The sequence below is a fragment of the Prinia subflava genome (assembly GCF_021018805.1).
Source record: "Prinia subflava isolate CZ2003 ecotype Zambia chromosome W unlocalized genomic scaffold, Cam_Psub_1.2 scaffold_32_NEW, whole genome shotgun sequence".
Classification (NCBI taxonomy): Eukaryota; Metazoa; Chordata; class Aves; order Passeriformes; family Cisticolidae; genus Prinia; species Prinia subflava.
The window spans coordinates 1066781-1082122 of NW_026960609.1; the positions used below are offsets into that span (position 1 = coordinate 1066781).

A 15342-nucleotide genomic window follows, 5' to 3' on the forward strand; every position below is an offset into this window, starting at 1 on the left:
CCGCACGGACCGCCGGCGGCGGCGACCCCGCGCACAGCATTTGGCGCGGCGGGGGGACGGGGCAAGGAGAGGCCGTCCCCGCCGGGCTCGCCTGCCGAATCCTTCGCGGAGCAGGTCGCGGCGGGGCGGGGCGGGCCGGGGAGGCGGCGGCAGGGGGCGGTGCCGGCAGCGCCGGGGCGGCGCGCACGGCGGCCCCCCCGGCTCCCCGCAGGGGGCCCGAGGTGGCGCGGCTCTGCGCGGCAGCTGCAGGACGGACCCCGCAGCGGTGGCGGGCAGCGGGGGGGTCGCCGCGGCACGGTGGCCTGGGGCGGCGCGGGCGATCCCCCGCGCTCGGCGTGGGACCCGAGGCCGAGCGCTCCGCCCCCTCGGCACCCCAGCTCCCCGCCCGGGCAACCGCGCGGGGAGCGGACCGAAAAAAGCTTTCCCGCCCTTCCAAAAACCCCGCTGGGCGCGCCCAACCCCCGACATGGGGGTGGGGGTCTCCTGCATCGGCTCCAACCCTGCATCAGAGCAATCCTCGTCAGAAGCGACGGAGCTCACAGGGGAGCCAGTCCTGCTTCCTGTCGAAAGCCCAGAATCAACTTCAAAGTCCTCCCCAGCCTCTTTTAAAAGTGGGAAGACTGTTGTCCATGCCCGTAAAAGAGTGCCTGCCTTAGAGTTTCCGTCAAGGACGGCAGAGAAAAGGCTTTTTCCCAGGGTTCTCCATGGGCCAATATAAAGTGCCTTTTCAGCAGTATAAAAAATTCCAAGTTTCTTTCCCCAGCTAAATAGTTCTCTCACGTGTTTCCTGGTTAAGTCAGCGTCACAGGACAACAAAAAGGAGTGGAGCAGTTCCATCATCAATCGTTCCTCTGAGAACATCGTGGGTTTCTTCTTTTTGCAGCTGTAGAAGGCAGATTTTTTTTTTTCTTTCTTCTTTTTTCTTTCCTCACTAGCTTGCAACTTGACCACGTGGGCGCCAGTTATCACCGTGGAGGCCCAACCAGGAACACAGACTGGGGACACAGGTCTAGGTGCAACAACAGCAGCAGGGCAGAAGACCTGCCCTTAGTTTATTTTTCCATTATATACCTGTGGCAAGGTGACCATGGATTGGAGAAGGGTATCGCCACCTCTCCTGTCACATTGGTCCAGGAGGCTGTCATTCAACCTCCCCTTCTCTTGGAGAAAGTATTCATAACATTGCCAATATTTACAAAACATGGTCCTGTGTTTACAATTCACCAGCGTGAGAAACTGCACGTTTCTCCTTTAATATGAACGCTTAGCAAACCAGGAAAATTCATGGCAACAGATGAAATATGTAGTTTGCTTATTTACTATTCAAAGGAACACAATGTCAAACAAACAATACAAATTACAATAGTAGCATTCCAGAAAACAGAAGATTTTGAAGGTTAAAAAGGTAAATTGAATGGATTATGAACTTCCAGGAAAGAACATCCCAGCAAATGGTAGGATATGAAAACTGAGTTAATTTCCTTGTACTCTATTTTTTTTATTCCACCCTGAGGATTTGTGTATAGTGATGTGTGCAGTGGGCTGTCTGTAGCCAAAGTCTTTTAGAAAGTAGTCTGCCTAGATGTTTGTCTCATCGTACTGAAATGGATAAGGATTTACAAAGGACAGAATCAGATAGATGTTAAAAGGTTTTGAAAAGCTCCCTATTCATACATGCTAAAAAGATTAATGAGGCACTTCCCAGCTCAGAGCATAATTTTTATATGCAGTTTATACTTCTCAACTGAAAAAAAAAAGTTCCCTTAATTCCTTCTCTTTAATACAAATATTTTGTTTACTTGTTCAGACTTCAATATTGACTATACCTAAGGAATTCTAAATCAGTTTAGAGCCTTCATATGTGTATTTTCTATCTGCTCAAATGAGAAATTAGTGGTGCTGATGTGAAAAGATCGATCAAATTTCTGCATAAGTTTAAAGCACTGTAAAAAACGATAGTAAATTGAACCTAAATAAAAAAACCCCAAGAACTCCTTCATTACCAAACACTGTAATAACAAGAAAGTGTATATGTAATGTATTAAAAATAGAGTGTGTATTTGTTCTACAGGTGCATCCTAAATGAACAGAAGTACTGTGCAGAAGTACTTTTTTTTAATCTTAAATTTTTAATGAAGTTGCTTCCACTCAGGTGGTCAGCATCTACAACCTGTAGACCAGATTGTTCTCTCCAGGACAGTGAAATGCAGAATTGCAGAGTGCAATCTAATGGTGCCAGACCATGCAGGACAATCTGCTGCCTGAGCTTGCCTTGAAAGCAGAACAGGAATAACCCAGACTTAACAGATGAAAAATGGTCACGAGCCAAACTGGGGCAGAACATAATTTACTGGATTATTTCTTGGGGAACACAAAACAATACTTGACTAGCAGCAGGTGAGAATGAATTATAAATATAGAATTGTGCTTGAGGCTAATTTGCTGCATTTACCCACTGAATTGCTAAACAGTACAGTGGGGAAGGATAACTGCTTTTAAAAACCATGCCCCATATTCTGTGATAAAACCATAAATATTGTGGCTTGCCGAACATCAGCAAGTAGATGTAGGAGTGCCTCCCTTCCTGGTCTTAGAGCAAACCCTGTAAATCTTGTGTTTTTTGCTTTCTTCTGTTCCCTGAAGGCAGAATCCAGTCATTTTCTGAAGTCAGATGTTCATTATTGTGAGGGATTTCTTTCCTGCTGTTTCTGTTGTAATCTAAACTGCTAAATTTCCTGCAGAAAATGTAACTGTGCCTTGTATGAAAATGGAGGTCGTTTCTTTCTCAATGTGGGAGCATCTTTTTCTTAAGCCTTTGAGAAAATTTCCTTTCTCTCTAGCAGACATACAAGTATAACTTGAAAGCCGCTGTGTAAGAAATTCAGGCTTGCTTGCATAAGCTTCTACTTTCATCTCCTTTGGCACATCTGCATCATGCTTTCCCTCGGGGGGCTTACATTGTCCTCTCTGAGAGGAGGGATATGTGGAATTACATTTTATTGAAATGGTATGCTCTGGCTCACCCCTGGAAAGTGTATGGTTTATCCCAGGTCTGTAACCTCCCTGCAGTATCGTGTGTCTGTAACCTCATTGGCTGGAGAATCTATTCGCACCCATTTCGAAACTCCCTGTTAAGAGTGCAGGGGGAAGTGGGCTCGCTCTCTTTGCCCTGGAGGCCTCCGGAGGCTCTGCTCCTCTCCCCTGCCTTCCCCCTCTCCCTCAGTGACCATGCTGCCTTCCTGGGGTCGAACTCCAAATAAATCCTCATCTCATCAGCACCTCACCAGCCGTCTAGAGTCTCCTTGCCTGCCTGCATGCAAATACCAGCTACCATAGAGCCCGGGGGGCTCCCGGGGAACCCTCCCCGGGGACCCTCCTAAATCTAAATTACAACAGGGATAGTTTTGCATCTCAGAGAATAGGCTAAAAATGCAGACAAGCGTTAATTTAATATTTCCGTAGCAAGTAGCTAGGTATGGTGGAATTCTGGGAGCAGATGGACACACAGCTAGGTGAGAAAGCAAGAAGGAATGTTTCTTACACCATCCCTGGCTGGAGAGAATTTCTTGATGAAAATTAAGATTAATGGTTATTCTATCCTAAAATTTAGGATGAGTGATTTTCCTTTTGAATTAATTCTCTTGGCAGCAATAAAATTCTGGTGTATAACAGAGTGCTTTGATCTATTCAGTTCTCCTTTTCAAGCAGCTGATGGTGGAAAGACTATAATTAATCTATAAGTATGTGTTGCCTTCTGCTTGAGGCATTTTTCAGTATTTTGCTTTTATGTATATACATTTATTAATTTATATATGAGACTGCCAGAAAGAAATCTGAGTTTTTATTATCTTGTTTAGAATAAGAATTTTTCATTTTCTTATACTGAAACATTTGAGAGAGCAGGTACCAATATTTATTTTCTTCCAGGATTGAACCTGGGGCCCTCTGCTATCCATGGGATATATGGAATTCTTGTCAAAGCTTTGCTGGTGGTGGCCTATTTATCTGGCTGTAGGTGACTCTGGCAAAAGGCAGATTGTCATGGGGCTAAATGCAGCGTGTAAATACAAGCATCTCCCTTGGGGGCTTTTGGTGTATGTACTGGGGTGGGGTGATTGGTTTCTCCTTTAAAACAGACCTTTATCTTCGGCACTGGGGCTCTGCGGTGCCCAGCCGCTGGCTGTGTGTGAAGGGGAGGGCTTGGGATGATGAGTGGGATCCATTTTACTTATATATGCACTGCAGAGGAAGGTTGTTGCTAGGTGTTTGTGTGTCACTGTGTCAGCAAGATAGCTGAAATGGGGGTGTGTCACAACCGACACGCGAAATGACAACACAGAGGCAAGAGGTCTGCAGTGCAAGAGCTGCTCCCCCCAAAAAAGCGAGCCTGTTTATTTCTTTAATTTTTATACATTTGTGGGTCTGGTTGTGGATTGGCTGCTGGGGTTACTACCCCTTCACCCCACTGGCCAGACCAGCTGTCAATCAACATTATTTTCAGGCTAGAAAATATGTAAACAAAAGACAGTGAACAGAAACAAGAAGGTTTGTTTATGTTCCAAGGCATGAGAAACTGAAAAGCTGACTCCTAATATTGTGCAGAAACTAAAAAACTGACTCCATCTTATGAACAAAGCATAAGGCTTTAGAAAAACTCAGAAAAACTAGGGTGACAGGGGTGAGGCAACAGGGGTTACTGACCCTGATGTGAGGAGTACACACCGCTGACATGGAGCAGTGAATTCAGAGAAGGAGACTCCTGATGGTCACATAACATATCACAAAATCTCTTCTAGGAATCAAATTTGATCATGTATTTAGTACCACCTGAATTTACTATAATACCAAATTATTTTAATCTCTATCATTGGAGGGTTTGTTATTGTAAATTATTATTTAATAAATGAAGTAGTGAGCCATGCTAATCAGATTGCAGTAGCATTATGCCAAGCTCTCTGCAGTCATCTAGTAAAAGACAATTTCTGCTTCACAAATCAATCTCTTCCACTAAGTCCTGTCTCCTCTGTTGTTGTAGGCTGGGGTGGGAGGGTCCTTTTTGGTGCTAAGTAGTAATCAAGATAAGAATTGGAGCTAAACAGCATTTGAAGTGAAACAGTTTTTGTAGTACGTTAGTCGTTAAATTTTGGTGCAGTTACGAACGTTATTCTCACACTAAATTCAAATACAGCACTATACCAGCTACTAAGAAGAAAATTAAGTCTATCCCAGCTGAAACCAGGACAAATAGTTAGGCAATTTTTTCAGGTTCAGCTGTGAGACACTAGTAATCTGTGATGCTGCCCATGTCACAGAAGAGGAAACTCAGCTTTGGGATCATTACATGAAAGAGAAGGATAAATCTGCAGTAGTATAAAGCCAGCAAAAAGGCAGATCTAGCATATATGTAATGGCTCAATTTAATGTTTTCTAGAAAATCTATTTTTAACACCTTTTAAGCCTAAGTTTTGCAAATATTTGATTTACAAATAGTTCCACTGTCTCAATCAGATTTTAGATCTAGCGTTTCAATATAGGCAGTATAATGAATATGATGTCAAGATTATACTATATGGACCTTATGACCATTTTGGTTCTACAAATGTGTAAGGCAACTTTTGCAAGGTTGGCTGATAGAGCTGGTACAGCCACAGAAGGTCGAAGAACTGGATATGGAGATTAGAGATCTTAAAAATGGAATTAAAAGTAGAAATTAGTTCCAGCTCTTTATCTCCAGTCACCTACCACAGTGGGAAGCTACTGGAATGACTGACAGTGCATAGTTGAGTCTCACAGTTTTAATGTGCATCTTTAAGTAAACTTTTTTTTTCAAGAGGCCATTAATGAACTTGCATCCAGATACATTATGTTTCTGTAGGGTCATTGAGCATCTGCAAACAAGGCTGAGAGCTATCAAGGAATTTTAAAGAAAGGGACTATTGTGGAAACTACCAATGATCTGTCTCAACAAAATGCATGTATATGAAAGTGACCTGAGGGATTTCTGAATGTGAGGGAAAAAACCAAATTTGCTTTTCTCGGTATATTGTTTTACATCACTCTCATCTTAACTGCTAGTGCACACTGTGTTATTGCATTTGGATATGTACACCAAATATTTATGACTAATCTCTTGAAACTGAAAACAATTAAATGTGCTGTTCTTGGAAAAATATCTAAGAACCACACAAGCCGTTGGATTGGTCATTGCTACCACATTCTTTGAGGAGCACAACTTAGATTCTAGGTGTCTAGTTGAGGTTGCAGGGGCTGCCCTGGAATATCAGGAGCGCGTTGCTAAGGCAGGATGCCCATTACTTGGTACAGATAGAGGTGAGGGGTTTTTGAGAGACAGGCATGGTACCTACTGAAAACAGTAACTGAAATCATAGAGTTATCAAATGGTTTGGGTCAGAAAGGACCTTAAAGATCATGAGCAGGGACACCTTCTACTATACTGTGTTACTCAAACGCCAGCAGAAGAATCCCTTGTCCGTGACTTCACCTGTGTGGAAGGGCCAGTATACCTATCTGCACATTCACCAGCCAGGTCTAGGCAAACAATGGGATTTAAAATAGCATTGTGTTAGCTACGGGAAGTGTTTGGATTTTTGACAAGAATATGGCAATGTCTTTATGCTAAATAGTATGGAGCCGGTGCCTCTTAAGTTTTTGTACTTAGTGCAAGCATCTTTCTAGAAGGGTTAAACTGCTTCTAAACTGTGAGCTCAGTGGTACGGGTGGGTGGCCCATGCTGCTTATTGCTGCAAAGAGATTGTCTGTGCTGTGGGGTGGTTTTCATACAGTGGGGGTGAAGATAGAATTTGAAATTCTGTGCCTGGGTGTTGATGTTATAAAAAGCAAACCAACCTGTAATTCCTCCCTTGAGTCACCTCTAGAGATGCCTGATTCAAGAAATGTAGCTGCTGCTTTTGTCAAATAGGTAACAGATCATTGCCGGTGAACAGTACTCTCCCTTGCCAGGGGAAGTACTTGGATGCTGTGCCAAGTTTCCCATTTCTGTGTGGTGGCTGTGTCATGCCAGACAGCTAATGTGCTGGTAGGCAATCACAGAATCATAGAATATGCTGAGTTGGAAGGGGCCTGCAAAGGATCATCAAGTCCAGCTTCTGGCCCTGCACAAGACCATCCCCAAGAGTCACACCATGTGCCTAAGCGCACTGTCCAAACACTTACTGAACTCTGTCAGGCTGGTGCTGTGCTCACTGCCCTGAGGAGCCTGTTCTACTGCCCAAATACCCTCTGGGTGAAAAACCTTTTTCTAATATCCAACCTAAACCTCTCCTGACACAATTTCAGGCCTGGCTGGAGATGCTGTGCCTGATGCACCCCAGGACATGGTTGGCATTCTTGGCTGCAAAGGCACTGCTGATTCATAGTCAACTTTCAGTTAAACCTACCAAAACTTAAAATAACTTAACAGAACTTAAACTTAACCTAACATAATTTAATTGAACAACACTTAACCTATACTTAAACTAAACCACACTGACTATACTTAAACTAAACTATACAAAAGTTTATCTTAATATTAACAGATTACTAAAATATAACTTAACTCAAACATACATATATAATAAATGACTCTAATTAAAAATCCATTTCTATTAAATCCATTTCTATTCTACTCCCCATTGTGATTGTGCTTCATATGGTAAAGTATTTCTGTATCAATTAAAGTACAAGTTAGATGTTGTACTTTTTGGTGGTAACTGGTTTCCCTGCAACTGGACTGAAAAAGTCCAGAAGAGATGCTGGACAGAAATTTTCCATATAAAGACATGCCAGGTCATTATTACATTGTGTATCTATGACATCTATCAGGTGATCTAAAAACGTGAGAAATGTCTCTGATGTTCCCTGCTTTATGTCTGTATAAGTCTCTTCTGCAGTTGTTATTGACTGAGTCAACACCAGAGCTCCACAAGCAGGATCCCCAGTGTCCCCATGATTTAGTGTCCCTAATAAGTTGACACCCTCTCTGCAATCCCTGACTGGTAAAGCCACAAACAGCTCTGCAGCCAGGGACTCATGATGAGCTCCTCTTGGAGGAAGCCTCCATTCAGACTGAGGTGAAGGGTGTTCTATGTTAGAAGTGACTAAGTCTGCTTCCCAGTTTAAGTCTTCTGGGTCTGAAATTGATAAATCTGAGTCACTGTCTGAGCAAGTATTATTTATGTCTATGTTTTGGTGCATAGTAGTCTTATGGTGTCTCTCACGAATGTCCTGTGTGGTGATTTCACTTTGGTGCCTGCCCGCCCCTGTTCCCCCCTCTTGTTGCAGCATTGGTATTGTCCGAGTCCTGTGCAGGAGCAGGGGGGTTAATGGAGAGTGTGAGCTCACAGGCACGTGCTCAGGTGCTGAAGGCAGGACGGTGTGGGGTGGCGCAGGCATGACGTCACTCCGCAGCGCTAGTTCTTTTCCGCGGGCAGTACAAACCGCGTGTTCGTGTGATGGCGGCGTGGGTGCTGGCAGCGGTTCTCGCGGTCGCGCTCCTGGGTGGCGCTGTCCGATGGGTTGTGGCAGGTTAGGTGCAGAGTCTCCCGTGCTGTGGTCGGGCGGTGGCAGCGGCGGCTCCCATAGCGTGAGAGCCACGGCTGCCGCCAGACCGTGCAGTGTTTGCTGCCTGCATTCACTGGATCGCCTTGCGGGCGAGGTGGTCAGCTGAGGCAGCGGTGTAAAAGACGGCAGGAGTTCGGTTTGTGAATGATCCATGATCCTTGCGGGGGTGGGCTGCGGCGGGACTCCCGAAGAGTTCGGGTCCTCCCGGCACGGGCTTTTCTGTGGCGGGGGAGTCCCTCCGCAGCCCGGGTCTGCGGCTGGAGCTGGCAGGGGGGCTCTGGCCATGCTGCAGTCTGTGTTTCTGCTCCCGAGCTCGCGGCTGTGTGCGGTGGAGCTGCGGCAGCCGCGGGCTGCCGCGGGAGCGGCGGCGGTGCTATATCGTCCTCTGTCCCGCGGCTCCTGGGCCGCGGCATGAGCTCGGCAGCGGGGGAAACAAACCCCTGTTGCTGAGGAACAGAGATTCATCTTTGCCCCCCACCGGCCCTAGAAGCGAATCGCAGTCCCGGGTTTCCTCAACAGTTTGCGATGCAGCTTTACCAAATAAAGTAAGTTCGGAGTTTACAGTTTCTATTTGTGATCTGTTAAAAAGTTCTACAAACAGTCTCCAAGTTGGTGATATCAGTGGTACTATTTTGTCCCTTCTGGTAGCTTCATGAAACAATTTAATTCCTATATCGTACAGTTACAGAGTAGCAGATAAAGTAGCAGTTTGAGAGTAATATAAATATGTTTTTGTTATTTAGATAAGTTATGTCCCATATTCAGGATTACTCCAGACCCATATTTCGCTAGTAGGCACGGCAGCTTTTCCTAGACGGCCAGTGTCCTGGACAAAGCTTTTAAAAGCCGACCGTATCTTTCCTTTCAAGATTCGATTAATTGTATAAAGTTCCCGCGGGAAAGGCTGTTTTCTTCCTAACAGCTAAATCGAGCAGTCATCTGGAGAGACCTGGCCGATGCTCATGTATAGCAACGTACGCCGCTCTTAAAACGAGGGGCACCACTTTGCCTAGGTCGTTGTACGGGTATAAAGTCTCTAAAGGTCTTACAACATCTTAGTATCTAAATAGAGTAATTTATTTATACAAAAGCACATATCTGAAGGCATAAGAGTTCTGAGAGCGGCCTTATTCTACAATCAATTATAAACCTAGGCAAACAAAGTCTAAACAAGACAATAACCAAAGCATAGAAATCTTAGCACACAAAACTCTAATGAAACAGCAAAGCATAGAATTCCTAACAAGCAAAACTCTAATAAGACTATAAGCAAAGCACATATCTGACATTACAGCCTCTAGGTAAATCAGCCTCCCATCTGACCCCAAGCAGGGTTTTCCAACCTTGGGGTCACAATAACAGAAAGGGACCACAAGATCACAGATCCCAGACAGGGGTCCCGGCCGCAGGGATCACAGTGGCAATGGGGGAGTCCCCAACTGGGCAGAGTTCCCAAACGCAGGGTCGCAGCAACAAGGAGGGGTCCCGGGGGTCCCGGACCCTCACAGACTCCCCAGCAGCCCCGAACAGAGTTCCAGGGCAAACGCCGCAGGGGGAAAGGAAAGGAATGGGATCGCAGGGACAAGGAGGGGTCCCTGGGGTCCCGCACCCTCACAAGGGGAAGGGATGGGACCCCAGGCTACAATAGATGGTACCTTTAGAATCCCATCCGGCTCCCTAGCAGGGCTCCTTCCTCAGGCTGCAGGAGGTGGAGGTTGGATCGATAGATCGGATTGATCAATCAATCAATCCCTCCAATCCCCTGACCGACTGACACAGAGGCTTTTTATCCCAAATTGCAAAATGCATATTCATATTTTTTATCTACACACTAGCCAATCTAAGTACAATTTTAAAGTTCGTAAAAACTACGAAAAACAGTATCAAAACCTACGCACATAACATCTATTAACGTAAAACTCTATCTTACTAGCATAAGGTTCTACCTTGTTGTACATAAAACTCATACTAAAAATTATAAACAGTACCCTACTCTATTTTTGTTATGTCTGTACTCTATCACTAGCCTGAAGCTGTGTCCTTCTACACTGAACTAGGACTTAGGGCATGTAAAACTTAAGGCTCAGGGTTAGAATTCTACTTTATGTATCTAAAGCTTTTATATATTCTAATTTTTCTAAAGGTTTTAATTCTATCTCTGTACTTTTCACTCTCTGTGGAGGATCCATGGAAACATGGACTCGACACCTCCCCTGACACAATTTCAGGCCTGGCTGGAGATGCTGTGCCTGATGCACCCCAGGACATGGTTGGCATTCTTGGCTGCAAAGGCACTGCTGATTCATAGTCAACTTTCAGTTAAGCAGGACTCTCAAGTCCCTTTCCACAGCACTGCTTTCCAGCATCTCATTCCCCAGTCTGTATATCCAGGGTTGCCCCATCCCAAGTGCAGAGTCCAGCACTTTCCCTGGCTGAACTTGAACCAGCAGCTTTGACAGTAATGTAAGCAGCAATTCTCTTGTCTCGAGTTGCACCAAAAAGAAATATGGTTAAAAGGGTGAACCAGCTGTCGAGAGTTGTAGTCATCTTCCTGGGCAAAGCCTCTCCCATGTGATAAGTACTGATGGACAAAAGCAGAGTATGCGTCAAACCTGGGATGATCTAGAGCATATGGGTTACAAACATTTGGGAGACAAGGTACTTTTCAGATATTAAGAGGCCCCAGGACATTTCAGCAGTGTGCAATTAGGAAACCACCTTGCAGGGTGTTTAGAAGAAGGATGTGACTTTTGCCGTCCATCTGGACTTTTGCCAGCTGAACTTTGGTCATCCTAATGAACTATTAGCTGATGAACCATATGCAACCAACCAGATGCAGGCTTTTGTGCAGGAGCTTTGTTCTACTGTTAAGAGGATACTGTCACTGCATCTTTGAAACCTTGCTGATCTTCAAGGTAGAATTAATAATTTTGTGTGTGCTTGAGGTAAAGCAAGCTGTTAATATTTTCTGGGAGCAGGTATCTGGCAGGCAGGTGTAGCAATGCATCTGTATAATGGGCCATTTTGATGCACCAGCCAAACTGTTCGTGAGAAATCTTATCAAGCCACCTGCAGTCTTGTTTTCAGGGTTCTCAGGGATTCATCAAGATTACTGGGAAAATAACAGGATTAAGATAGGAACAGAGAGCCTGAGAAACTGTCCACAAAGAATGTAAACCCTAGATACAGAAGGCACGATGTGATGATGGACATTTGACCAATTAGATGTCCTAAAGGAGATGTACCTGCCTCTTGAACCAGCGACTTGGCCAACCAGGAGTGTGTGCCCACGTGGGCCAGAGACTTAGAATCTATAATTGGAGTTGTATTGTAAACAATAAACGGCTTCTGGTGAAATCATATTGGTTCGCTATTCAGTGGCCCCTATCCCCCTGCAGGCAGGTAAGAAAAAGGAGGAGCTCCTTTATTCTGCTTCACTGTAGCTGCTGTGGTTCACTGGAATTAATGTGCTGCTAAAGTTTTCCTGAGACTTGCTTCGATTTTTATTTTTATTGCTTTTTCCTGTATGTATGGTATGTAGTCTGTAGTACCACAACTAGTAAAGCATTTTACTGAGCCAAAGCTGTGTTGGCAGTACCATGCTGTTTCCAAAGACAAAGGGACTGATGGTCAGTAGTCAGAAGGCTTGTGGCTGCCAGTTGTTACATATCTGAGGTGTCACAGCTGTACTATGTTTCTAGCAAATGGGAGGAGGCAAGATGGAAAGGCCAAATTTTAGGCATTTCTAAGATATTTAGGGCATCCTGCTCTCATGTTGCCACAGTGTCTTGGGTTATGTAACCAAAAACTGTGTATTCTATTTCATCTGTAGAAAGCAGTTGGGGGATGGTTTCTTTTTTTTTATCTCTTGTAACTCCAGGGAGGAGGAGGGTGGATGCCTTCTGATAATAGACCAGCTGTTAAAACCAGGTGGGGCAGTGTTTCTTATCTCTTTCATCAACGAGGGGGGGGGTGGATTTTCTGTTAATGGGCCATTAAGGCTCAGCAATGACATTACATCATCCCATTGTGAGATGCACCACCCAGTGGGGAGGAGCCAACCATTCCCCACCCAGATAAAATAGGGACACAGGGACCTCAGATCATCTTCTTTTCCACTGGATTCCCAGAGGAGGACCAGACTCATCTCACCACTGAACCTGTCTACGGGATCATCTCTACTCCAACGGAACCACATCTGTCACTCCAGGAGGACTTATTTGGACTGCGTCCAACACCATGGCCAACAGGGTTTCAGGTTGTATTCCTGACTCCGTCAGGGTTTTCTAGGACTTCCGTTTGTTTGCTTGCTTGTTTTTTGTGTATTACTGCATTTGTATTTTTAAATATTCCTAATAAAGAACTGTTATTCCTCTTCCCATATTTTTGCCTGAAAGCTCCTAATTACAAAATTGTAATAATTTGGAGGGAGGGGGTTTTACATTCTCCATTCTAAGGGAAACTCCAGTTTTCCCTGACAGATACCTGTCTTTCCAAACCAAGACACACAGAATGGCTGCATTGAAAAGGACCTCTGAAGATTACCTGGGCCAGCCCCCCTAGTGATTTAGGCTTGCTGTGCATAGCTGTTTTTTAATGGTAACATTCGAAGATTAACCACCTTTTTGTCTTCTGAATAGCTGTGTGAACTACAGGTTTCTTACCTACAGTTTCAGAACTGATACCATGCCATGTCTTTGCAGACCATTTCTTATGTTATGTCCTTGTTTAGGCGTTGAGGGGAGGGTAACACAGGAATTTTGCACTGACAATTTTATTGTCTGCTTTCAGTGAACAGAGTTGTGTGATCTCATTTTTCTGTTGTTGTTTGGACACAGGTGGCATCTTAATTAAGGACAAGATGTTGAGGACAATGTTGATCATAGATTGCAGTTATGGAGAAAAGGTGTTAAAGTATGAGTTTGGCCATCAGGGTGGTCTTTTACAAAGCTGGCTGCAGAATTCTTGCTAAGTATAAAATGATTGCCCTGCAACATGTGCCGAGGGTAACAGAGCTTCATCAGAAAGAAGAGGGAAGCCAGGCAGGAAAAGTGAGCAGGCATTGTGGCTGATAGATTACATTTTACAGAGTTATCTGCTTCGTTCTCTCCATATGCAAGTGCAGTTTCTGGTCTGTGTGCAGATGTTGGAAATGGGAGACAGCTCTGAGGAAGCATAACAGCAACAGAAAAAGCTACTAGGTCACATCCTTCCGAGCTGGAGCTTAGTACTGGGCATAACAATTCATTCCAGAAGAGTATCACAGGATACTGTAATTTAGGGTGAAGATACTCCCTTTGTAATACTCCCTCTGCCAACCTTTCAATGCTAAAATGAGGTGCCCTGAGCCTCGTTGAAGGAAGTGCCACTTTCCAGAAGGCTTAGAGCTTCATCAGGAGGCAAATTGTATATAATATTTTCATTATTATCTTGGCATAAGAGAGTGGGCATGTGCTAATAAATTCTGCTGAGGACACTCTGTGGGAGGCACTGTCAAATAGAGGACTGGAAATAAGGGAGGAACTAGAATACATTAAAGGTTGCAGTAATAAAAATGGGATGAAGTCCTTAGTTTTGTTCATGAAGCTGAGTGTTTCTGTTTTTAGCATCATGCTCATAATCTTGTCTGTGGAGGAGAAAGTCCTGGTTTTCACAGTTAATGGCAGAATGGCTGTAAGTGTGAAAAAGATAAATTTTGTGTTGTCTGAGAAGACATTTCAATAAACACAGGCAAGTGTTGTGCTGATTTTCATCCATGTGTGGTTGCAAGTCCTGGACTTAAACTTTTCTGGAGTAATGAACCCAATTCTGATTGTATTCAAGTTGAAATTCAACAAAAACAAGTACAGACGAAGTGCTCCAAGGATGAAGGATGCAGAAGCAGTAGAACAGTGCATACTGAAAAGGTTGAGGAGAAAAAGCCAGAGGAACAATGGCTTAGTTTCTTTAAAAGCCAGTGGTGGTACAAAAATAAGTGGTCGCCTATTAATAATGGTAAAAGATCAGCTTGGCATTGGAAAAAAAAAATACCTGTCTATGATGAGAGGCACAGTTGACTGAACTGTTCTCAGTGCACGCATGATATCTTCCCATAGTGTGATATCACTGGAAAGTCTTTGGTTAACTCTTTGAGGGCTTCAGAAAGCAACATTAGGGTAGAAGTAGCCACGTGATTTTTTTTTTTTCTTTTTAATTAACATATGAGCCAGAATTCTTGGTGGTTTCTTTTGCGATTTCATGTTGCAGTATAAAGATGGAACTGTATGCAGATTCTGAAAAAATAATTCAAAAGCCTCTTTAAAGTATCTCTGAAATACCTTTAGAGTATGGTGAGAAAAGGGCCTGTTGAAGAGCAATAAATCTTGAAAGTTAATTTTCTCCAGTATATTGAAAATTTAGAAGCACAAGTCTGTTCTTGTAAAGTCTTCAAGTTGTAGGTGCTGGTGGGAGTTGGTGCTTTCTGATTTACAGGGTTTCACTGGAGATGGAGCAGAATTAGGAAACAGAGGAGCCCAAGAGCTAATGATTTAATTTAGTAGAATTTCCTTTTCAAAACTGATCGGATACTTAGGGAGTTGAACTTTTATTGTATGGAAGCCTGTAGTTTTAATCCATTGGAGGTATACTAAAAGACTAGGTCAGTTGGTTTGGTTTTTTTTTTTTTTTAATTTACTCTCATCTCTTGGCAATATGTATCCAGTGAAGGAACAGTAGTGCTTTATCAGTGGAAAACGAGAGGGGCTTGAACATGATGTAAGTCAC

The 15342-nt window shown here is 44.0% G+C and overlaps 1 protein-coding gene across 1 annotated transcript in view; it reads left to right on the forward strand.

Annotated features, from left to right (window-relative positions):
- Positions 1-15342, forward strand: part of LOC134565063 (protein phosphatase 3 catalytic subunit alpha-like) — a 223718-nt gene that overhangs the window by 130860 nt on the left and 77516 nt on the right. The window lies entirely within an intron of this gene.